The following is a 25,218-nucleotide window of genomic DNA, read 5'->3' on the forward strand; positions in this document are numbered from 1 at the left end:
ACAACTTTGCAGAAAACACCCAGAGTTGCCTGGCAAATTCAAACAAGATTCAATATTAGCTTAGACCTCCCATGGCTCCCAATAGGGGTGGAAACATCTAATCCTTCTATGAAGGCCTCCCTCCCTGTATGGCTATTCTTTGCCTAAGACTAAGCCACACAGAACCACCTGTCGACGTTGGATGCCCATGGCCCTCTTCCATTTCTGTGCTGCTCTTTCTGTCCCTCAGCGATGACAGCCTTCTCTGTCCATCTAACCCTCATTCAAAGCCCAGTAACACTTACCAACCACCCCAGTCCTATTAATTATCACAAATGACCATACTTGCCCTGACCATATCCACCAGGCTAATTGAAACATTCCAGGCCCCAGCAAAGTCCTCACAGAATCTTGGTGAGTCCATAGCATGGTGAATAAGAAATAGCTCTGGTCTGCATGTCATCTTGCCTCAAACACTCCTATGCCTTGACATCCATCTCATATCTACTCTTCTCTTGGAAGCCTTGGCCACTTGCCAGGCTCTCATGTCTGATACACCCTACCTTTATGGCCACATACCTCCCTCAGTTGCATTTAAGAAACCCAAAACCATCACTCAGGTACTCAAGCAAGAGAACCAGTGGTCAGTCTCTATCCTCCACTTCCTGCTTCCTGAACAGCTTTAGGACCGTAACATGAAGATTATACCTCCTGTGACCACAGGTCACTTACTTGGGTCCACATAGTAGCTACCACTTTTTGAATGTCTCCAACTTGAACACCTCTTTTGATTTCCCAACTTGTGAGTCCAGCTGACAATCTGATGCCTCCACTTACTGGTCTCTGAAATACCTCAGACTCTTAACATGGTCAAAACAAAGCTCCTGATACCCCCAGTGATTATTACTCCTACTACCAACTTCCTCATCTCAGTTGGAGCTTCCATCCCTACAGCTGCCAAGACCAAACACCCTGGGGTTATCCCTGAGTTCTCTGTTTCACTCTCTCATAATCCATACTATAAAACCTAGTTGCCCTTTTTTAGAACATGCATCCAGACTCCAACCACATCTCCTAAACCACAGCCCTGGCCCATTAACCCTCACCTAGACTATGTCAGTAGTCTCCACTTTGCTTCTCCCTCACTCCCACAGTCTGTTCTCCACTTTACAGTCAGATGGAGCCTTTTTAGACCTTGGTAATATCACCTCCCTCCTCTGATCCAAACCTCCCAATACCTCCAAAATAGATGCCCAATTTCTCAGGCAGTCATCCTATATTCCTTTTCTTTGTTCATACCAGAAAAGGAGACCTGTGGTTCCTTAACACTCCCAGCTCAGTTTTAACACTAAGTATTTGCATATCCTGGTAGCAGCTCCTGGGTTAACCTTCCACACTAGTTTACACTGGTCGCCAGAAACGGGAACACCTCCATATCACCCTTGATATATACTTAGGACTCTGAGCTTGGGGTTTCTCTAGGGTCCCCAGACCCAACGACTGGGAAAATGGCACATAAGAGTCCCAGGACACCACAAACCAGAAAGCATCTGAGTGAGAGTTGGAGCCAGTAAGGAACTAGGACACCCACTACATACCTGTTTTGTTTCCATAGGTACTTCTGCAGCCTTCGGACTCTGTGGGAAGAGACAGGCCTTAGAAGAATGTAACTGTGGGTTAGAAACGTTGAGGCTCATGCCACCCTGTATCCTTCTTTGCCTGGCCTTGGAGCCAGACGACTTCAGGTTGGTCGTCTGACCCCTGTTCCTCGGTGCTCTGTATCACCCTTTACCAGCAGCATGGCCTTGAACAAAGATTCAACCTCCTGGTGCCTCAATGTCCTCACCACTCCCCTCAAATCTGTTTTTCCTTTGAAGGGCCTTGGGAAACATTTAAAACGCTAATGTAAATCCTGTTCCCCTTTTGTTCAAAATTCTCCATGCCTTCTTAGGTCCTCACAATAAAGATACAACCCTCAGCCTGACAGTCCAGGTATGACTCCGCTTCACCTTCTTTGTGTCCTGCAGACATCAGATGGACCCCAGGTTTCCCGAATCCTCCCGGCTCAATCCGACCTCCAAGCCTTTGCACCTGCGGGTCCCTCCGCCTGTCACCCTCTCCCACGCGCCATTACACTGTCGGAAACAGAGCCCCACCCCACGACCGCCTCACCGTCCTGGACACCGCGGCCTGGGCTGCGGTCACGTGAGCAGGTGCCCCGCATTCGGGGCTTTAGTGCCTGGTGGGGTGAGGGCCTGAAGGACGACCGTTTACCTGAGGCTGGTGCCTCAGCGACGCCGCCGCCGCTATCGGACTCTGTGGGCGGAGCGGCGCCGGGAGCCGCGGGAGAAGTGGGACCAGGGCACGGCGGCCCCTCTCGCGGGCCTGGCGCGGGGCTCACGGGCGGCGTCGCCGAGCCTCAGACCCGCCTCTGTGAAGTGGGGACTATGTCTCTACTCGGACCTTCCCGGTTCCGTCACCCCGTTTCTAACACGGAGCTCCAGAGCTGAACTGACCCAGAGCAGTTAAAACGGTCACCTTGAGGAGGAGGCCGGAAGTCCCGCCCCTACAAGTTGCGCCTCAAACGGAAACTGCCTATTTTCTGAGAACTCGTTGGTTACTCATACTGCCCTTTTCCGTTGAGCATTCTGGGTAATGTAGTTCACATAGATGCACAAACCTACCAGAAGTTCAGAGAAAAGGCTAAACTCCACAATGAGCGGTGCTGGAAAACAGGAAAACAGTGACTCCAGTTCTAAGGATATATTTTGTTCTTCATAAAAGGACCATACTAAAATCTGTGGGAGTGCTGCTGTTTGTGTTACCAAATGGAACTTAGTCCGCTGGCTTCACAAAGCCAATCTACTGCCACCTGGTTGTGGTTAAGGAAAGAACAGCATTTACTGCAGGGCACCAAGGAATGGAGTGGAGGACAGGCCTCAGATCCACTCCCATGCGGTCTTTGAGTTAGGGGTGGTGTTTTTGTTTGTTTGTTTTTTTGGCCATACCACCCGGCATGTGGGATTTTACCTCCCCCACCAGGGATCGAACTTGCACCCCCTGCATTGTTAACGCGGAGTCTTTACCACTGGACCACCAGGGAAGCCCCTGAGTTAGGGGTATTTTTTAAAGGGGAAGAAGAAGAGGCCAGGATTAATCATCTTGTGACACTTCTTAATCGTGGATATGGGAATCAGGATGTCTCTGGTTTATAATTCTCTGGCCACGTGGTCCATGGCTCGGGGGTCTGTTAGCTAATCTTGCTCTAGAGAAACAACCTGAGTTTGTATGTTAATGATATCTATAAGAGCATTTTTAGTGCCTACGGTGATGTTATTGACAACAGCAATTTTAGTCGTCTGATTCTGATTGATTAGTGTTCAGTTAGCCCAGGATTGAGGTTATAGGGGATAAGAAAGGGAATAAGGTTTTGGATAGAGAGATTAATCATAAACTTTGTAAGGGAACTCCATTTGAGGGGGACTCAGTTTCATTTGGAGACATTATTTCAGACTCAGTGAAGCAGCTCAGCATGTTCCCAGAGTCTAAAAATATCATTTGAGATGCTCTCAGTGGTCACAAATCTAAAGGCATGTATCATTCCATACAGTAATTAAGACACAAAATGACTCCACTGGAAGCTGAAGCTAATAAACATTATTGTTTTGTAGTTCAAAGGTATGCACTCTCAAGCTTTAGATTCATTTTTTGTCAGTTCATGTACACTTGGTCAGGGACAAGAGAAAAACAACTCCAGATAGGGCCAGAACATGGAGGATAGAAGAGGGATGTTCATCAGCCTGAAGCAGGAGTGGAAAGATGGATCTCCATCAGTGATTCTTGCATAAAACATTTCTCCTCTATTATAATTAATAATTGTATCCAATTATGAAACACTTATCTACTGAATATCTCTTAATCCATAACCTGACACATATTCAATTCCTTCAGGAATCTGAAATCAATCTCAAACAGAGAATAAGGAAACAAATGTGGAACATATAGCAAAACATGCTCTCAACACCTTGTTAAAGAGAAAAACCACAGGCCCAAAATGACATCACTTGTGCTAAAGACCATGATTCCAAAACTAGACTTAATACCTAACCTAATTGCAGTTTCAACCTTTCTGAGAAACGTAATCATAATCAACCAGTTTGGAATTTCTTGGCCAGCACCAATGAGGTAATCTGTGGGCCCTCTCTATCTTCCCCCTGAGGAAGAAGAGGCAATGAGCATGACAAAACCTGTGCCATTCCTTTCCCCACCAAAGATGTTTCAGCCTTAAAATAATCCTTTTCTTTTTGGCAACATCCTTGCCCCCCCCCCCCACTTCTGCCTATAAAAACCTTCCATTTTGTGCAGCCCCTTAGAGCATCCTTCTAGTTGCTAGACAGAATGCTACCCAATACATGAATCACCTAATAAAGCCAATTAGATCTTCAAATTTACTCAGCTGACTTTTGTTTAACAACTGAAATATTGGGAATATCTTAAACAGATGATTTCATCTTTTTGCTGGAAAATAATGATTATTTTTCTAGTCATTACTGGGACTGACCTCCACGTGGAATCGAAATTATCTCAGAAAAGCAGCTGTAAAATGCAAATTACAGAAAGCTATTAATAACAATTAAGTAGTGATTCAAAGATGGTAGCAGAAATAGTTCTGGTGAAACATAAGTGAATGGTGAAAAAAGTTAAGATCTCCGAGAAGTTTTAGCAGTTGTCTGAGAAGACATGGAATTAAGCTCAGTACCCGACAAGAATGGTCACTCTGAAGAGTCTGTCTCCAAACTGTGATCCTTCTTCATTCTTGAAAACATTGACCAAATCCCAGTTGGAGGAAGAGTTAAAGAGGACATTCAGAGTAAAGAGGATTGCAAAAATAAATGGAATAGCTGAGGTTTGCACTATAGTATTATCCTTTTAGAATTGTGTCTGCATTTATGTGTGTCATTCTATGTGGGTCTGTGTTCAGGTATTTTCCTATAAAAGTTGTTGGCTCAGGAAAAATAAAGTCCTACGTATTTTGTATACAGATCTGTACTTTCCTTTTCTCACTTAGCAATAAATCTTAGACATCCTAAGCTTACTTCCTCATTTCACACTTGATGTCTCCTTGTTGCCACACTTAGTAGACCTCAAATTGCCTATTTTGCATTTCATTGTCTGCATGTTCTGTGGCTGGCTGCTACAGGAGGGCGGGAACCAGGCCAGAACTGATCTCCCCTTGCTCCCTGCAAGGTCCCTCTTCTAGGCTATGGGAAACTCTGTTGAGGCACCTGGCATCATCCTAGGCCAGTTCCTCAGCATTTCAGGTCCCCCAGGCCAAATCCCAGTACAAGGTATTGCTGGTATTAAGTCCAGGGCATAAGGAAGCTGTCCCAAGACCTGGGATCCAGATCCATCTGGTCATGCAGGTTGGGGCTGCATTTGGCCTTCTAGCCCACCATGAAGTCCAGGAGGCAGCAACAAAAGCCCTATCATCCTGGCTGTGTTCTGTCCTGGACTGGTCTCTGAGGTTGTCCTGACATTGGAGTTGGCACTGTTCAGGTGCCACAGAGGGTATCAAACTCTGGAGGAAGGCGTGGAGACTCAGCCTCTGAGGCCAGTGATGAGGATACCTCTGCTGGAGGAGAAAGCTAGGATTCACTGGCTCTCTGCACCTGGCCTCTCATTACAGCCCTCAAGGTTACAGCCCTACGCTATCCACCGTTCAAGGCCTGAAATTAGTTGCTTTGTGTATTTTGTTGCATCTGAATGAATATTGTCCTTATTATCCCTAGGAGATAAAAAAAATTGCAGTCGAGATGCATAAAACATAAATTAATTTATTGGCTACAACAGATTCCTTAGGACATTTGTGTTTTATTTTCTAAGGGACTCTAGAAAATTTCAATTTCCACAAGAAGGATTAGGAAGATACCCATTAGGGAATGAGAGTGATCATAATACGGTTTGTTAGAATAAGCCATCTCATGATTTCTAGATGACACATTAAAAATCTATATTGATTCAGGGTCACCAGAAATCTTTTTAGAGAGAAGGGATCATAATATTAATAGTAATGAAGATACTATGCAAATATAAAATATGTTTTCATACATGGTAACATTTAGAGATTCTTTACATCCCTGCTTACCTTACTATTTTAACTTACCTTCTTTTGTTCACATGTTTAAGTGTATTCTTCCTTTCACAAAATGGGGCAGGAAGTTTTTGCTCTTGCATTCTTCAGACATGTTACTAAAATTCTCCTAAGGATCCATTTGAAAATCATCCACCCAAAAGACTAAAATATGCATAGTCAACTATTACTAAAAAGACACTGCATGTACACAAAAAATTACAAGTAAAACAGTCTTGCTCTTCACTTCACGTGGAATTAAGCTATTATAATAGATGTTATGAGGTTCAGTGTTTGGTCAGAGAAAAGAGGCAGAAAAGTACAGACAGGTTATGAGAGGAAACATGGAGGAGAGATATTAGGCAGCCCTAAAACAAGTGGATGAGGTGGGGCGATGCCTCCGGGACCCTCAGACATCCCTTCTGCCTCTCTTTGTCAGTATTTCTGTTCCAAATCCAAAAATCTGAATTGTTTTTCGATACAGCATTTATTATTTAATTTTCTGAGATAGGATCTATCCTTCCAAGAATGTGATACTTACCTGGGAAAAGTGGTCACTTCCCAAATTTACATTTGCTGCCAGGATGGTCGCTGCAGTGATAGCATATGTACAGATGTGGAAAGTGGACGTCTGAATACTGAGGTTAAGGTTTTGTATTCCACAATCACTACCTTGCTGGGAAGTGATTATCATTTCACATGTAAGAGCAATGATGTTGTCTGCATGGGGACTAGAGATTATCTCTGGAAAACAAGAGGGGGGTGAGCTTTATATTTTATTTATTTATTGGCCACACCACATGGCTTGTGGGGTCTTAGTCCCCAACCAGGGATTGAAGCAGGGTCCCCTGGCATTGAAAGCACCAAGACCTAACCATCGGACTGCCACTGAATTCCTGAGTTTTATATTTTAGATTCCACATATAAGTGGTATCATACATATTGTCTTTCTTTGTCTTAGCATAATACCCTCTAAGTCCATCCATATTGTTGCAAATGGTATTATTTCACTCTTTTTTGTGGCTGAGTAGTATACCATTGTATATATGCACCACACCTTCTTTATCCATTCATCTGTTGATGGACACTTAGGCTGTTTCCATATCTGGGCTATTGTAAATAGTGCTGCAACGAACAAAGGGATGCATGTATCTTTTTGAATGAGTGTCTTCTTTTTTTGGATAAATACCCAGGGGTAGAATTACTGGGTCATCTGGTAGTGCTATTTTTAGTTTTTTAAGGCACCTCCATACTGCACCAATTTGCATTCCCACCAACAGTGTAGGAGGGTTCCCTTTTCTCCACACCCTCTCTAGCCTTTATTATTTATAGACTTTTTGATGATGGCCATTCTGACCTGTGTGAGGTGATACCTCATTGTGGTTTTGATTTGTATTTGTCTAATAATTAGTGATGTTGAGCATCTTCTCATGTGACTCTTGGCCATCTGTATGTCTTCTTTGGAAAAATGCATATTCAGGTCCTCTGCCCATTTTTTTAATCGGGCTGTTCGCTTTTTTTGATGTTGAAATGGATGTATGAGCTGTTTATATATTTTAGATATTAACCCCTTATCGGTCATATCATTTGCAAATATGTTCTTCCATTCAGTAGGTTTTCTTTTTGTTTTGTCAATGGTTTCCCTTGCTGTGCAGAAGTTTTTAAGTTTAATTAGGCCCCACTTGTTTGTTTATTTATTTATTTTTAATTTCCTTTGCTTTAGGAGACAAATCCAAAAAAAAAATATTGCTATGATTTATGTCAAAATGTTCCACCTATGTTCTCTTCTAGGAGTTTTCTGGTTTCCAGTCTTACATTTGGGTCATATAGTGTTACTAACTCTAGCCACAAGGCTGTACATTACAAGCCCAGGAATTATTTATTTTCTAACTGGACATTTGTATCTTTTGAAAACCTTCACCCACATCTTCCTCATTATATCCAACCGGCTGCAGTTTCCTTCACTCCCTATTATTCCCCTGTTGCTGTACCAATTATGGTTGCCCATGACTCTGTGATCGTAGAACCAGTGAACATCACCTGCTGAACTCTGGACGTCAGGGGACACGGCTCTTGGCAAGACCTGAAGAAGACATTCCCCTCATCAGTGCTGATAGGCCCTGTGAACAAGGGGGGAAATTCATGCTGCTCCCAGAGGCACTTGAGATTGTAACACTGACCCCTCCTCTGAGTCTTCTAAAACTCATGGCATCCAGGCCCCAAATGAGGACCACAAAGCCCAGCCCTCTTTCCCAGGAGGCCCATGGACAGCAACCCATTCTTGGCCAAAACTGGGAATCTATTTTCCACCATCAAACTGTCCCCTCTGAGGCATAGAAAGTTTGAAATTCATATGAAAGGCATTCGCCCTTCTTGCCTATACAGTCTAAATCTGTTTTATTTTATTATTTAAAATAATATTTATTTAGGGACTTCCCTGGTGTCACAGTGGTTAGGAATCCGCCTGCCAATGCGGGGGACATAGGCTCGAGCCCTGGTCCGGGAAGATCCCACATGTCGCGGAACAACTAAGCCCATGAGCCACAACTACTGAGCCTGTGCTCTAGAGCTGGCGAGCCACAACTACTGAGCCCGCATGTCACAACTACTGAAGCCCGTGTGCCTAGAGCCCGTGCTTTGCAACAAGAGAAGCCACCACAATGAGAAGCCTGCACACCGCAATGAAAAGTAGCCCCCACTCACCGCAACTAGAGAAAGCCCACGCACAGCAATGAAGACCCAACGCTGCCATAAATCAATAAGTAAATTTATTTTAAAAAATTAAAATAAAATATTTATTTATTTGGCTGCGCCAAATAGTTGTGGCATGCATGTGGGATCTAGTTTCCCGACCAGGGATCGAACCCGGGCCCCCTGCATGGGCAGCATGGAGTCTTACCCACTGGACCACCAGGGAAGTCCCAACAGAGCCTAAATCTGTTTTAAACACTAGGGTTCACACTGGAGAAAGGCCCTATGAGTGCAGAGATTGTAGCAAATTCTTTGCTTCCAACTCCAGTTTCCTAAGACATCAAATTTTTTTTTTTTTAACCGTGCCACACGGTATGCGGGATCTTAGTTCCCCGACCAAGGATTGAACCCGTGCCCCCTAAAATGAAAGCCCAGAGTCCTAACAACCGGACTGCCAGGGAATTCCCCCTAAGACATCAGAATGTTCACATGGGGTAAAGACCTTTACCTAAGTACTGTACTGTGTTATAGACCGAATTATCTCTCTTCTCCCCACTGCCACCATTCTTATTTGAAGGCCTAATGCCCAATTTGACTATATTTGGAGATAGGGCCTTTAAGGAGGTAGTTCAGGGTAAATAAGGCCTGATCTGACAGGACTAGTGTCCTTATTAGAAGAGGAAGAGACAGCAGAGGGCGCTCTCTCTATGCATCTACGCACAGAGGAATCTGGATCTGGGTCTGGAAGCTAGAAGACGGAGTTCAAGGGGCCATCGAGGATGGTTTCTCCTGAGGGCTCTCTCCTTGGCTTGCAGACGGCCGCCATCTTGCTGTGTCCTTACGTGGCTTTTCTCTGTATGACTGCCTCCCTGGTGTCTTTCCCTTTCATTATAAAAACAGTAATTATGTTGTGTTAGAGGCCCACCCTAATGATCTCATTTAACCTTAATTACTTCTTTGAATGCCCTAACTCCAGATACAGTTGGATTAGTGTTAAAGCTTCAACTATAAATTGGGCCATGGGACACAAATAAGTCTATAACAATTTTTTTTAAAATAACAATTGTTTTTGAGAACTGAAGACTATATCCTCAATGTTTTGTGCTATTCATAACGTAACAGCCATAGACACCATACACTTTAGTGTAATCTGCTTTATTAACATATTGTGCATCACTTTCTAATGTCTAAACATCAATAGAACAAGCCCGGGTTGGTAGTGTTTATCAATATCCCTCATGTAAATACTCCCTCCACGGCCCATCTCAAGCTGTCACAACGTCACACAACATGGAATTGGAAAGAGATGTGCAGAAACACAACTTGGTATTCTGTTCCCAACACACTGATTCGGTAGTCACAACCTCAGGAACATACATAATGGTAAAACACAATATAATGATTAGGAATGAGAAATGGTGAGAATCACCTGTGTTTTAAAAATAAACGTATTAGCAGGAATCCCCTGGCGGTCCAGTGGTTAGGACTCCTCGCTTTCACTGCTGTGGCCCCAAGTTCAATCCTTGGTCAGGGAACTAAGGTTCCCACCAGCTGAGCAGCGTGGCCAAGAAAAAAAAAAACAGTATTAAAGTACAGTCAGGGACTTCCCTGATGGTGCAGTGGTTAGGACTCCACCCTTTCACTGTGGGGTCGCAGGTTTGATCGCTGATCGGGGAACTAATAAGATCCTGCACGCCATGTGGTGAGGCCAAAAAAAAGTACAGTCACTTCTCATTATCATGGTAGCTATGTTTTATAAAACCACCATTATTCATGGAAGTTATGTTCTCAAAAGCAGTCTTTTCGTTGCACTAATTAAGTGTTTGCACTACTGATTTCTGCATCGAAAACCATTGCTTTTAGAGGAAATACAGATTTGTGTTCCCAAGAACCTTGGGTCACAGCTTGTTTGCCAACTGATCAATATATAACATTGTTTCATGCGTGTTCCTATCCAAAGACACCTTGCTATGTATTGTTGTCATATGAACATTGAACTCACAGCCAACAGCACTGTAACTCATGACTCAACAAAGCTGATCTAACACCTATTTTCTTTCTAAGACACATCACACAGCCTTGTGCTTAGGTTAGGAACACCACACAGCACATAAAGACTACACTTAAGCGCCATTTTCAACAGTGAAATCACCACCAAAAAGCATTAATGTGGTACTAAATAGACCACAGAAAGGTCATTGTTTACAGTATGACAGCTGAAAGGAAAAGGGGACCTTAGCTGTGATAATCGTTACTAATTTTATTCTCTTTAAACTGATGTACACCGTCTTAAATAGATTGTATTCTTTTTTTTTTTTTTTTTAGATTGTATTCTAAGAAGGGTGTTTGCTTCTCTGCTAATTAGGAAAACAAGCCTGACTTCCCACAAATGAAGTTCACCATGAAAATACACTCATGAAATCAAAATAATGCTCCACCATCCCAGGGAGCTCACGGGGCTTGTTAGGCCTGCTCCCTCTGCTGAAAAAGGAAATTAGTAACGGGGGTGTAGGCATTAGAGACTCAGCATCACACAGAGGCTTTCTCTTGACAACAACCAGGAGGAAACAGAAAGGAAAAAGGAAGAGCTTTCTCAGGGTGTTCTAAACAACGTCCAAGGCAATTGTCAAAGGAGTCTGGGGCCATCTATGGAGTTGCCGACCAGGGAGTGGCTGGCAAATGATTACACTGGCCTCCTCTCTGCGAGTGAAGGTTCTAAATACGCCTTGGTTTGTGTGGACACTGTGTCGGGTTTAACCCAAGCTGCCTCCTGGTGCCAGGGAAACCAGTTGGCCACTAGCAGGGAATTGGAAGGGCTGAGTCACATGCATGCATACTCTCATCCAACAGATGGTGATCGGGGGTCACATCTCAAAGGTCGTGATGTGCAAGACTGAGCAAAAGAACTTGGCATTGAGTGGAGGTTCTATTTCCCCTGTAACCCGCAAGCAGCAGGGTTGGTAGGAAGGAAAAATGGAGTATTAAAGCAGCAGATTAAATCACTAACAGGTGAGACCACCTGGCTGGGTGAACTAAAGTACTGTCCCAGGCTTTAATACTTTTGAATGGTCAACCAGTAGGACCTGTTGCCCCATGTGCCAGACTGGGGGTCCCTGCCAAGGAGCGGAAGTCAAAGGAAACAGCCACTGTCCCCAACTCTCACCACGGATCAGTGTTCCCCATCACGCCTGGGAAAGGAGTTATCTATTGCGATTTGCAGTGGCATGTCCCACTGGGGTGGGTGAGTTACTTAACACCCCTGGGTGAATGGGAGCTACTATACTAAGCCTCCACTGGGACCGGGTCATCCTGCTGCAAGCTGGCCCTGTGGAAATGCATCATAGCTGGAAGAAATGTGCACCGCTGAGAGAAAGAAGAAGGCAGTGGTCCTGGCGGGGCGTATCCACCCCCAGTCCATCTCCTTATGCCTGCCAGAGCTCTCTCCCTGGGCCAGCACGTATGGTTTGCACAGCCAGGTCAGATTCCTAAAGCTGCAGCCACGTTACCATTTATCGATCAGGTCACAAGTGTAATTCTTACAGAAGAGGAAGACCTCCCCAGGCAAGGTGCTACTACACATCTGCCTTTTTCACCTGAGGCATCTGCTGCTCACATGGTATCTGGTCATGGGAATAGCACCTAGTGGAAATTCCTTTATACAGTGGGTCCACTCACTTGCCAGACAAAAAATCATCAATTCAACTGTTGGGTGTGGGAGTGCCTGTACATCCCACCTGCCACAACTAAAGACCCCGCATGCTGCGACTAAGACCCAGCACAGCCAAAAAAAAAAAAAAAAAAAGATTTCCCAGAATTGAAGCAGAGGACATCTGATCAGACAGCTTTCCCAAGGTATCTGGACCAAGCCTGTTAGAAATTTGTCACCAAACCTTTGGTGATAGCATAATGCTTCATAAGATCTCGAAGGTTTATGATCTTGATAACATATCGACTTTAGATAAAAGTGCCTAAGACTTAAATGTGACCTTAATAGGTATTTAATCTGTGCAGTTTCCATATGACTTGAGATACTACAGCCAAAAAAGCTCTTTCCTGACACTGAGGGACAAAAAGTCACTGAAACTAGAAAATCTGCTTTTTGTTTGGTGATGCCGTCAAGGATCTTGTTCAAAAGGGTAAATGTACATGAAAAGATGTTCAACAGCACTAATTATTAGAGAAACGTAAATCGAAACTAAAATGAGGTATCACCTCACACCCGTTAGAATGGCCATCATCAAAAAATCTACAAACAATAAATGGTGGAGAGGGTGTGGAGAAAAGGGACCTCTCCTACACTATTGGTGGGAATGTAAATTGGTGCAGCCACTGTGGAAAATAGAATGGAGGTTCCTTAAAAAACTAAAAATAGAGCTACCATATGATCCAGCAATCCCACTCCTGGGCATATATCCAGAGGAAACAGTAATTCGAAAGGATACATGCACCCCAATGTTCATAGCAGCACTGTTTACAACAGCCAAGACATGGAAGCAACCTAAATGTCCATCAACACATGAATGGATAAAGAAGATGTGGTACATATATACCATGGAATATTACTCAGCCATAAAAAAATGAAAAAATGCCATTTGCAGCAACATGGATGGACCTAGAGATTGTCATACTGAGTGCAGTAAGTCAGACAGAGAAAGACAAATATCATATGACGTCACTTATATGTGGAATCTAAGAAAATGGTACAAATGAACCTATTTACAAAACAGAAATTGAGTCACAGATGTAGAAAACTTATGGTAACCAAAGGGGAAAGGGCTGGGGGGTGAGGATAAACTGGGAGACTGGGATTGACATGTACACACTACTATATATAAAAGATAACTAATAAGAACCTACTGTATAGCACAGGGAACTCTATTTGGTGCTCTATAATGACCTATATGGCAATGGAGTCTAGAATAGAGTGGTTATATGTATATGTATGGCTGATTCACTTTGCTGTACAGCAGAAACGAACACAACATTGTAAAGCAACTATACTCCAATAAAAACATTAACTTATATAAAAGAAAGGTAAATGTAAAACAATAAACGGAAGCCTCAATTAAATACAGTTTGGAGACCAGAAAGGGGAGATCTCATGCCCTGCAATGTCCAACAGGAAGAGGAAAGACTCCTTTCCTGGCAAAGACTCAGCCAATGAAAAGCCATGGACTCTTTGTTTACTACAGCCCTCCCAACTCCCTTTTCCTCTCTATAAAAGTGTTCCGGGGCTACCCTAGTGGCTCAGTGGCTAAGAATCCGCCTGCCAATGCAGGGGACCCGGGTTCGAGCCCTGGTCCAGGAAGATCCCACATGCTGCAGAGCAACTAAACCCGTGTGCCACAACTACTGAGCCTGCACTCTAGAGCCCACGAGCCACAACTACTTAGCCCGGGTGCCACAACCACTGAAGCCTGCGTGCCTAGAGCCCGTGCTCTGCAACAAGGAAGCCACTGCAACGAGAAGCCCGCGCACTGCAATGAAGAGTAGCCCCCACTCGCCACAACTAGAGAAAGCCCACACACAGCAACAAAGACACGATGCAGCGAAAAATAAATAAAATAATTTTTTTAAAAAGTGTTCCCCTGCCCTTGTCATGCAGGAAATAGCATGTGCCTTGCCATAGTCATGGACCCTGATTTGTAACTCTCTGCTGATCCCAAATAAGCCCATCTTTATTTTTTTAAATTTATTTATTTGGCTGTGTCAGGTCTTTGTTGTGGCATGTAGGATGTTCACTGCAGCATGAGGGCTTCTCTAATTGTGGCGTGTGGGTTCCAGAGCGCATGGGCTTAGTTGCCCCATGGCATGTGGGATCTTAGTTCCCCGACCAGGATCGAACCTGTGTCCCCTGCATTGGCAGGCGGATTCTTAACCACTGGACCACCAGGGAAGTCCCTAATCCCATCTTTATTGAAGAAATATCTGACAGTCTATTTGTTTCAGGTCAACAATCTGACATTATCAATACTGATCCAGAGACCTGGCCTTTGGCATACACGACCCATAACAATGGGTACGAGTATTCTTTTTCTGTCAAACTACACAGGCAGCCTGTCAAAATGACTGCAAGTATCATTTAAAACAACAACAACAACAATATTATTAGAGCCATGGGTGGCTGTGTGCAGAATGGGAGGGGTTTATGTGACTTACCCCAGGTTATGGACATCTGAGCACCCAGACAGCCCTATGCTGGAACAGAAAAATCTAAACAGAACCAACCTAACGAGGTCAGGGATAGGGCATGGACATCACTGGAACTGTGCAGTCACTCCATCATACTGAAGTATAGCAACTAGTTTGTCACTGACTTGTTGCACTGGCCAAGTATTCACTGGGTGGCCCTAAATGGGACCTGATGGTTGTGTGGCACTAATCTTTGGCCATGGTTTCCACCTGGGTGGCAGGCTGCTGTACCCTGGGTTTTCCCTGGGCACAGGGGAGAATCCACCCCACAGGAACAGTTGCCAACCTCCCTCTCCACAATTCTAGGTGGGTTCATTCTGTTTCCCACTGGTGTGATCCCCCTCCATCGGCCTGGAGGGTGTTAAAGCACACATAGCAGCTCTTAGAAACTCCACCCAGGCAGCCTCAAATGACAGCCAACAAAGCCTGTCTTTATTGAAAACTCAAATATTTCTAAACAGAAAAGCTGTCCTCCAAAGTAGGACGGCCGTGGACATTATTACTACCACTCAAGGAGGCGCGTGCACCATTAACTACAGAATGTGGCGTGTTCATACCCCATGAGTCGGCTAACGTCATATTGAAGTCACACGATGACAAAGGCCAAGTTTCACGAGTTCTTGATGGAAAAAAATGACGATGAGTTTGGCAACACTGTCAGTCTGTTTCTTCTTGCCTGTGCCTCTGTGGCTGCTTAGGTATCTGCCTTCAGCACAGCCAGGTATCTGCCAAACGAGCCACCTCCATGCGACAGAAAGCCATGGCCGACGGATGTGGGTAAGCTGTGGAAGAGGGGAGCTTGGGAGATTGCAGAGACGGTCACAGGGTGGCGGGTAGAGTGTCGGAGGAGGTCATTGAGAAGACGTGACTGCTGGGTGATTCCCCAGGCTGGACCTGGGCAACTGGAGGCCCCTCAGTCACTCTGCTGTCCTTGCAATGTGCATTCACTTGCCTTCTCCACTTCCAGAAGCTGCTCCAAGGATACAGCCTTCAGACAGAAATGTGGTGTTGAGACTATCTAGACAGTGTATGTGGCTGAATCCAGTTAGGGCGTCCATACTAACTTTTAAGATTTGGTGGGTGGCGACTTCCCTGGTGGTCCAGTGGCTAAGACTCTGCGCTCCCAATGCACGGGGCTGGGTTTGATCCCTGGTCAGGGAACTAGATCCCGCATGCTACAACTAAGACCCGGCACAGCATGCATGAAAGAAAAGAAAAGAAAGAAAGGAAGAGAGGGAGGAAGGAAGGAAAGGAAGAATAAAAAGAAGGTTTGGTGGGTGTATGGGGAAAGCCACACATCTTGTAGTCAAGACAAGACCCAAGACAAGCCTCATAAATTCCCTTGCCCATTAAAACTGCCACCTACCAATCTCGAGTGGTCTGCCTCTTTGTTTGGTCTCTTTTTTTTTTGGCCGCATCGCACTGCATGTGGGACCTTATTTCCCTGACCAGGGATCAAACCCGTGCGCCCTACAGTGGAAGCACAGAGTCTTAACCACTGGACCTCCAGGGAAGTCCCAGTCTCTTCCTTTTATTGATCCTCACAAAGAACAATTTAAATGCCATCATTGCCTGCACATCCCTGTCAGGAACTGAACCTAAAGGAGTTCCAACAAGTCACCTAAAGATTCTCTGGTGGGAAACCCACTCGAGACCTCAGTGCCCTGCAGCACTGGCCTCCTGAGGGTGGCTCCATGGCATCAGTTCGGACCGCTAGTCAGGAGGAGCGTGGAGTGGCTGGGCTCGGTGTGTCACCACAGGCGTACCTACCTCATGGGGAATGGGCGCCTTGGCTCTGCAGCTCCTCTAAAGGCCAGGGGACAAGACACTCCTTATCCCTGTTTACAGAGGGTGGGGGGAGGGGAGAAGGTAGGTGACTCATTTATCTGTGAGTCAAGGCAACGGGATCCAGGATGTGAATCCAACATCTGGGCTACAAACCCAGGTTGCCTGACCCAGGCTTGGAGACTCTGATCCCTGCCCTCCTATTTCCCTCCATACCGGGCTTTGGAGACTCAAAGAATGTACTGTTCATCCTGATGTCATTTAGTCTATCTAAGAGTCCTGTTCCAACCCACCAACCCCCATAATGGAGCAGGAAAATGGACAAACACTACAAAGCAAGGTTATAATTCACTGTCTGGACTTCAGAAACTGATGGACAACATATTAGGGCAGATTAATCTTTTTCTTCTTTTCCCCTTGGCCGTGCTGCGTGGCTTGTGGGATCTTAGTTTCCTGACCAGGGATCGAAGCCAGGCCCTAGCAGAGTCCTAACCACTAGACTGTCAGGGAATTCCCAGGGCAAATTAATCTTAAAAGTGTATGGTAACATGTGTCCATTACACCGTGCATAACAAAAAAACTGAAAAAACTCAGGGCATGTTCTTCCAGTACTGAAAGCATTTCTTCCATAAAACAGTCACTCACATTATTCAACAAGTGAAAATGGATGACACTCCAATACACATCTTTGTTGTTTCAATGTCTTACTTGTTAAAAAAAAAAGAAGAAGAAAATAGCCAAAGTTCATAACATAGAAGATAAAAATTGGATATTTTACAAAAGACAGCAAATGAAAAAAGCTATCAAACATCCGAAAAAATGCTAATCATGAATTCTTATGGAAATACAATGAAAACAAGAGTGAAACAGAGTAACAAACTTATTAAAAGGGTTAAAATTAAAAACGACTGACCAAATAAGTATTCGCTAGGACATGGAGAAAATGGAACCCTCATACAGTGCTGGTAAAAATGTAAAAAACACAATTATTTAGTCAGAATTTGTTAGTTTCTTCAAAAGCTAAATAGTCACTTACATCATGATTCAGACACTGCAATCTAATTTTTTGAACAAAAGATAAATGAAACAAATATCCATATTAAGAACTGTACACAAATGTTTGCACCAGTTTATTTTCTACAGTCAAAATCTGGAAATACCCAAAATGTACATAAACAAGTGAATGGATAAATAGCGGTATATCTAAAGATAAGAGTACTGAACCAAAAGAGAAGATAAAAGGGAGGGATGAACTACTCACATAACATCTATATAACAAATATAACATCATATAACAAAATAATTACAAAATATAAAAGAAACCAGAAAAAAGAGAGTAAACATTTAAGGATTCCATCATATAAATTATAGAAAAAGTAAAGGTATCTATTATAATGGAAAATAAATCAATGGTGGCTTGGAGGGCTGTAAAGGGCAGGGACACAGAGACTGTAAAAGGACATCAGACAAATACATGGTGAGAGATATGGTCATTACCATGACTGTGATGATGTTTTCACAGGTATCATGTGTATGTCAATATTTACCAAATATTTCACTTTAAATATGTGTACTTTACTACATGTAAATTACACCTAAATAAAGCTTTAAAAAAACCACTTTAAGATAAACAAAATCTGTATGCCCCACTTTTTTGGAAAATAGATTTGACAGCCCTACACTGACTCCACCATCTTTTTGTCATGCCCTCTGGGGGTCAGTCTTGCCTCAGTGGCAGCAAACACTGGCGAGTAATAAAGGACATTTCCACTTCAGTCAACAGGAATGCTGGCTGGCTCACAAGAGCCACATCCCTGGACTACTTTTCTCTACCTTTCTTTTTTCTGCCTGTGCAGCAACGGCCTTGAGGCGAACATTGCAGGGAGGTTACAAAAATCCACAAAACTTTCCAATTATCTTCTCTGACAATGACCTCAGCTACACAAGATAAACATGGCTGGAGGTCCTGAGATTTGTGTACACGCGGATCGTGCACATCGGTCATCGTCACAAAGACATCTGTGGATGCACTTTTAGAAGAGGCACATTCCAATGAGCTGGCTGCTGTCTCCTCTGCTCCCTACTAACCCAGTTTCTGTAGCAGTTCCAGTTTCCCCTGGCCCCTATAGTCTTACAGCCAGTGACTGTCACCCATGGAATTGTGGACATCAGGGCACATGCTCTTGGCAAAACCAAGGGAGGAGATTCTTCTCAACAGTGCTGACATCTCTTGTGATACCCCCTGTGAACAGGAGAAAAAATTCATGCTGCTCCAAGAACTTGAGGTTGTCACATCTTACTCCTCTTCAGGGTGATGTATGAGTCTCCTAAAACTCATAGCATCCAGGCTTCAAATGAGGACCAAAAAGCCCTGCCCTCTCTCCTACGACTTCACTGGCACCAATGAAAATTTGGCCAAAAATGGCAAGCCACTTTTTGCCATCATACTATCCTCCCTGAGGCCCATGCCTGTGGAGCCCAAATCTCCTTATAAAAAACCTCTAGCCGTACAAAGAACTCCAAAACAAAATAGGCCTTAAACAGTAAGGCATCCATATTATACAAACCAAAACAATGTGTGGCACACAGTTTGGGTTGGTGACTTGCTAGACAGAAAAACTGAGCATGTGAGTACATGTCCCTGGAAAACGTTGTCCTTCTCTGCACATTGTCAGCTGAATTCATATGACGTTCTCCGGGACAACATTCCTTCAGGCTTTTGTACATCTAGTCAAAGAGGGGGGAACACCAACCCTGAAGGGACTGGGCTACTACTCCTGGCTTGCTCCAACACGTGGAAGAACAGAGGTCAGTTTCCCTGAGCGCACTGGGCTGGTGACTGATGCACACTGTGTGGACCTGCCAGGTGATAGAGGTAAAATGGCCACAGAAACGGGCAGTGACATAAATCTGGGGAAAGCCCTGGACAGATTACAAGGTGCAATATAGCCACACATGCTTCCCACACAACTGAAACTTAAGGGGTATCTCCCCCTGTGGACAACTGGATATATGAGATTGAATTCAGATGGGCGGCTCCTCAGTTTCTTCCAACGTTGTTACCCTGAACTAGAAAATTGCACATTTCCTTGCATGCTCAAGGCCTTTCTCCAGTGTAAACTCTACCATGTATAATGAGGAAAATTCTTTAGGAAAGAATTCCCCAAATTCCTGGCACGAATAGGGCTTTTCCTGTGAACTCTCTGATATGAATAAAGGGTGGAACTAGAGGTAAAGGATTTCCCACATTCACCAGACACTTGAGGCCTTTCACCTCTGTGAACACTGATGGTGAAGGACTGTGAACACTGATGGTGAAGGACTGCAGAGCTCTGGGGAAAAGATTTCCCACATTCACTACCCTCATATGGCCTTGATCCTGTGTGAACTAACAGAAGCCGGACATAGACGAAAAAGATTTCCCACATTCACTGCATTTATAAGGCTTTTCTCCAGTATGAATTCTATAGTGTTCAATGAGATAAGAATTTGCTCTAAAGGACTCCCCACTTTCAGTGCATTATAAGGCCTCTTGTTAGTGTGAATTCTCTGATGTTCATGGAGAATGAAACTACAAATAAAAGATTTCCCATATTCACTACACTCATATGGCCTTGATCCTGTGTGAACTCTGATGTTAATGGAAACCAGACCTAGATGAAAAAGATTGCCCACATTCACTGCACTCATAAGGCTTTTCTCCAGTGTGAACTCTCAGATGATCATGGAGGCCAGACCCAGTAGTAAAAGATTTCTCACAGTCACTACACTCATAAAGCCTTTCTCCTGTGTGAACTCTCTGGTGTATTAGGTGACATCTTTGGATAAAAGATATCCCACATTCACTGCACTCATAAGGCCTTTCTCCTGTGTGAACTCTCCCATGTCAAATGAGCGCTGACCTATGGGAAAAAGAGTTCCCACATTCCTTACACTCATAAGGTCTTCATCCTATATGAACTCTCTAATGATAATGAAGACTAGAAATACAGGTAAAAGATTTCCTTCACTCATTGCACTCATAAGACCTTTTTCTAGCATAAAGTCTCCAGTATTGAGAAAGGTGAGATTTATGGCTAAATAATTTCCCAAATACAGTGCACTCATAACGGCTTTCTCCAGTGTGAGCTCTGCAGTACTGACTTAATTGAGAATTATCCCTAAAGGATTTCCCACATTTACTGTAGTCATAAGTACTTTCTCCTGTGTGAACCATCTGAAGATGATGAAGTAAAATCTAAAAGTAAAAGATTTCCCACATTCACTGCACTCATAAGGCCTTTCCCCTGTGTGAATTCCGTGATATTGCATGAGTGAAGAACTCTTCAAAAAAGATTTCCCACATTCGTTATACTCATAAGGCCTTGACCCTGTTCTGATCATAACACTCTGATGATAACAGAGTCTGGACCTAGATGAAAAAGATTTCCCACATTCACTGCATGCATAAGGCTTTGCTGCATTGTGAACTCTACAGTGTTCAGTGAGATAAGAATTTGCTCTAAACGAATTTCCATATACAGTGCATTCATAAGACCTTTTTAGAAATATTTATTTTTTTATTTTTTATTTTTTTAAATTTATGGCTGAGTTGGGTCTTTGTTGCTGGGTGCGGGCTTTCTCTAGTTGTGGCAAGTGGGGGCTACTCTTCGTTGCGGAGCACGGGCTCTAGGCATGCGGGCTTCAGTAGTTGTGGCTTGCGGGCTCTAGAGCGCAGGCTCAGTCGCTGTGATGCACAGGCTTAGTTGCTCCGCAGCATGTGGGATCTTCCCAGACCAGGGTTCGAACCCGTGTCCCCTGCATTGGCAGGCAGATTCTTAACCACTGAGCCACCAGGGAAGCCCCCATAAGACCTTTTGATTACATGAATTCTCTGATGTTCCTGGAGGATGGAACTATAGATATAAGACTTCCCACATTCACTGCAATCATAAGGCCTTTATCCAGTGTGAACTCCCTGATGATAACGAAGGTTCCTCCTAGTGGTAAAAGATTTCCCACATTCATTACACTTATAAGGCCTTTCTCCTGTGTGAACTCTCTGGTGTATAAGAAGGTAAGATCTTTGGATAAACGATTTCCCACATTCACTGCACAAATAAGGCCTTTCTCCTGTGTGAATTCTCTGATGATTACTGAGGTTGTAACTAGTGGAAAAAGATTTCCCGCATTCACTGCACTTGTAAGGCCTTTCTCCTGTGTGAACTCTCTGGTGTATAAGAAAGTGACATCTTTGGGTGAAGGATTTCCCACATTCACTGCACACATAAGGCCTTTCTCCTGTGTGAACTCTCTGGTGTTTAAGAAGGGAACACCTTTGAATAAAGGATTTCCCACATTCACTGCACACATAAGGCCTTTCTCCTGTGTGAATTCTCTGATGATTACTGAGGTTGGAACTAGAGAAAAAAGATTTCCCACATTGACTGCACACATAAGGCCTTTCTCCAGTGTGAACTCTCTGATGATTACTGAGGGTGGAACCAGAGGAAAAACATTTCCCACATACGGTGCACTCATAAGGCCTATCTCCAGCATGAGTCTTCTGATGATAACACAGGGCAGAGCTGGAGGTAAAACATTTTCCGCACTCACTGCACTCATAAGGCCTTTCTCCTGTGTGAACTCTTTGATGATAACGAAGGCCAGAGTGAGAAGTAAAAGATTTCCCACATTCACTACATTCATAAGGCCTTGATCCAGTGTGAACTCTCTGATGATAATGGAGGCCACGGCGAGACATAAAAGATTTCCCACATTCACTGCATTCATAAGGCCTTTTTCCACTATGAACCTTCCAGTGCTGAGTGAGGTAAGATTGACGACTAAAGGATTTCCAACACTCATTGCACTCATAAGGCCTTTTTCCTGTGTGAACTCTCCGGTGGAGAATGAGTATCGAGCTATTGGTAAAAGATTTCCCACATTCACTGCAAGCAAAAGGCCTTTCCCCTTTATGTACTCGCTGGTGTAGGATGAGCACCGAGCTATTGTTAAAAGAGTTCCCACACTCACTGCAATCATAAGGCCTTTCTCCTGTGTGAACCCTCCAGTGTACAATGAGGTAAAATTTTCGTCTAAAAGATATCCCACATTGAGTACACTCATAACGCCTTTCTCCAGTGTGAACTGTCCGTTGTCGAATTAGGATGGATCTACAGCTAGGAAACTGCGCACATTCACTGCACAAGTAACAATTTTCTCCAATGTGACTTCTCCAGGGATAAATAAGGACAAAGTTTTGGTTAAAGGATTTCCCACATCTGCTGCACTTGTACTGCCTTGCCCCAGTATGAATTCTTCGATGCAGATTGAGGGTTGAGGTTCGCCTGAAAGACTTTCCACATTCACGACACACATGAAGCCTTTCTCCAGTATGCACTCTCTGGTGTACAACAAATGAGGATTTGTACCTGAATGTCTTCCCACATTCACTGCACACAAAACAATGTCTTCCAGGGTGGACACCCTGGTCCTGAACAAGTGCATGTTTCAGGCTGAAGGCTTTCTTGCATTCTCCCTGGCTGTAATGACTTTCTCTGCTTGGTAAAGTTGCCTCACGCTGGGCAATCTTGTTTGGCTTCTCCCTGGTGTGAGTGGTCTGTGGCTGGAGATGTCCCAAGGTGGCCAGAAAGTCTTTCCCAACTTCCTCACAGGTAAAGGGCTTTCCTGACACATGGCATTTGAAGCTCTTCACAAACAAGGCCCTGACTACAGCATTTCTGAAGGATTTCTCTTCCATATGCTGCTTCTGGTGTTTTTGGAGGTTTGCACTAAAATGAAATTGTTTCATACATATTCTACACCCGAACACTTTCTGGCTGTGTTGTGCTTCTTCATGCTCAGCCAAGTGAAAAATACCTCTCAAGACCAGAGTACACTTCTTACACGGGTGGCTCTTCTGGGAAAATGAGCCTGCCCTGGGAGTCCTGGCCTGTGACATGCTTATAGAAATGCTTCGTTGAAAGGGTGCTTCTGCATCCTCTGCTCCACAGCAGCAACCTGAATGCAAATAAATGCTGGTGAAGTACACGTTAACTTTATAGGGAGGGGGCAACATCATCATGAATGTGATGTGTAACATCTAAGAATGAGTCGATGGGATGCTCTTCCACACAAGAGATTTGTAATTCCATTGGGGAAGTGGCTACTTATGACAAAGGTCATAAGAAACTACTATGAACAATTAAATGCCAACAAACTTGATAAACTAGAAGAAACGGATAAATTCTTTGAAACAGACAACCTACCAACAAAGAGTCATGAAGAAATAGAAAATCTGAATAGACCAATAACAAATAAGGAACCTGAATCATTAATTTAAAAAAATCCCAACAAAGAAAAGTCCAGGATGAGATAGATTCACTGGTGAATTCTACCAAAGATTTTAAGAAGAATTAATGTCAATCCTTCCTCAACTCTTCCAAAACACTTAAGAAGAAACATTTCAAAACTCAATTTCTGAGGCTAGCATTACCCTGATACAAAAGCAAGATATGCAAACTACAAGAAAGGAAAATTACGGGCCAAAATCCTTGGTGACCATAGAATGAGAAATTCCTAACAACCACTCAACAGCACATTCAAGAATCTTACACTATCGAATAATAAAAAAAAAAATTGGGGTAATTCCCTGGCGGTCATCCAGTGGTTAAGACTTGGTGCTTTTACTGCAGAAGAAGAATCTTACACTATTATCATTATCAAGTGTCATTTATCCCTGGGATGCAATGATAGTTCCTCATATACAAACAAAAAACATGACATACCATACGAAGGATAAAAATCGTATGAATGTCTCAAAAAATGCAGAAAAAGCACTAAACAAAATTGAGGATACTTTCATATTAAAAACTCTCAACAAATTAGGTATAGAAGGAATGTACCTCAATACGAAAAACCCATATACAATAAGCCCACACTAATATTATACTCAAAGGTTAAAAGGTAAAAGCCTTTCCTCTAAAATCTGGAACAAGCCAAAGATGCCCACTGTCCACATTTCTATTCAACACAGTTCTGGAAGGCCTAGCCAGAACACATAGTTATCCAAAAAAAAAAAAAAAAAAAAAAAAAAGGCATCAAAATCGCAAAATAAGTAAAACTGTCTGTGTTTGCAGAAGATATGCTCTTATATATAGAAAACCCTAGGGACTCCTCCAACCCAAATCTGTTAAAACTATTAAACAATATCAGTAAAGCTGCAGGATACAAAATCAATATGCAAAAAGCAGTTGCATTTCTATAAACTAACAATGAAATATCTGTATTCGGAAAACTATAAGACAACGATGGAAAAAACTGAAGAAAACACAAATAAATGGAAAGACATCCAGTGTTCTTAAATTGGAAGAATATTGTTAATTTTACCAAGAGCAACTTACAGACTGAAAACAATCCATATCGAAAGTCCAATGACATTTTCCACAGAAATAGAGTAA

The 25,218-nt window shown here is 43.5% G+C and overlaps 1 protein-coding gene across 6 annotated transcripts in view; it reads right to left on the reverse strand.

Moving 5' to 3' along the window:
• The window catches only part of LOC309617240 (zinc finger protein 587B-like), a 141,188-nt gene that overhangs the window by 44,892 nt on the left and 71,078 nt on the right, over positions 1 to 25,218 (reverse strand). For all 6 annotated transcript variants that reach the window (XR_014237825.1, XR_014237826.1, XR_014237827.1 and 3 more), the window contains one exon: positions 1,578 to 23,779. The gene's annotated coding sequence lies outside the window, so the exon portion shown is untranslated. The remainder of the gene's footprint in view (positions 1 to 1,577; positions 23,780 to 25,218) is intronic.

This window comes from Balaenoptera borealis (assembly GCF_965194805.1).
Source record: "Balaenoptera borealis genome assembly, chromosome: 19".
NCBI lineage: Eukaryota > Metazoa > Chordata > Mammalia > Artiodactyla > Balaenopteridae > Balaenoptera > Balaenoptera borealis.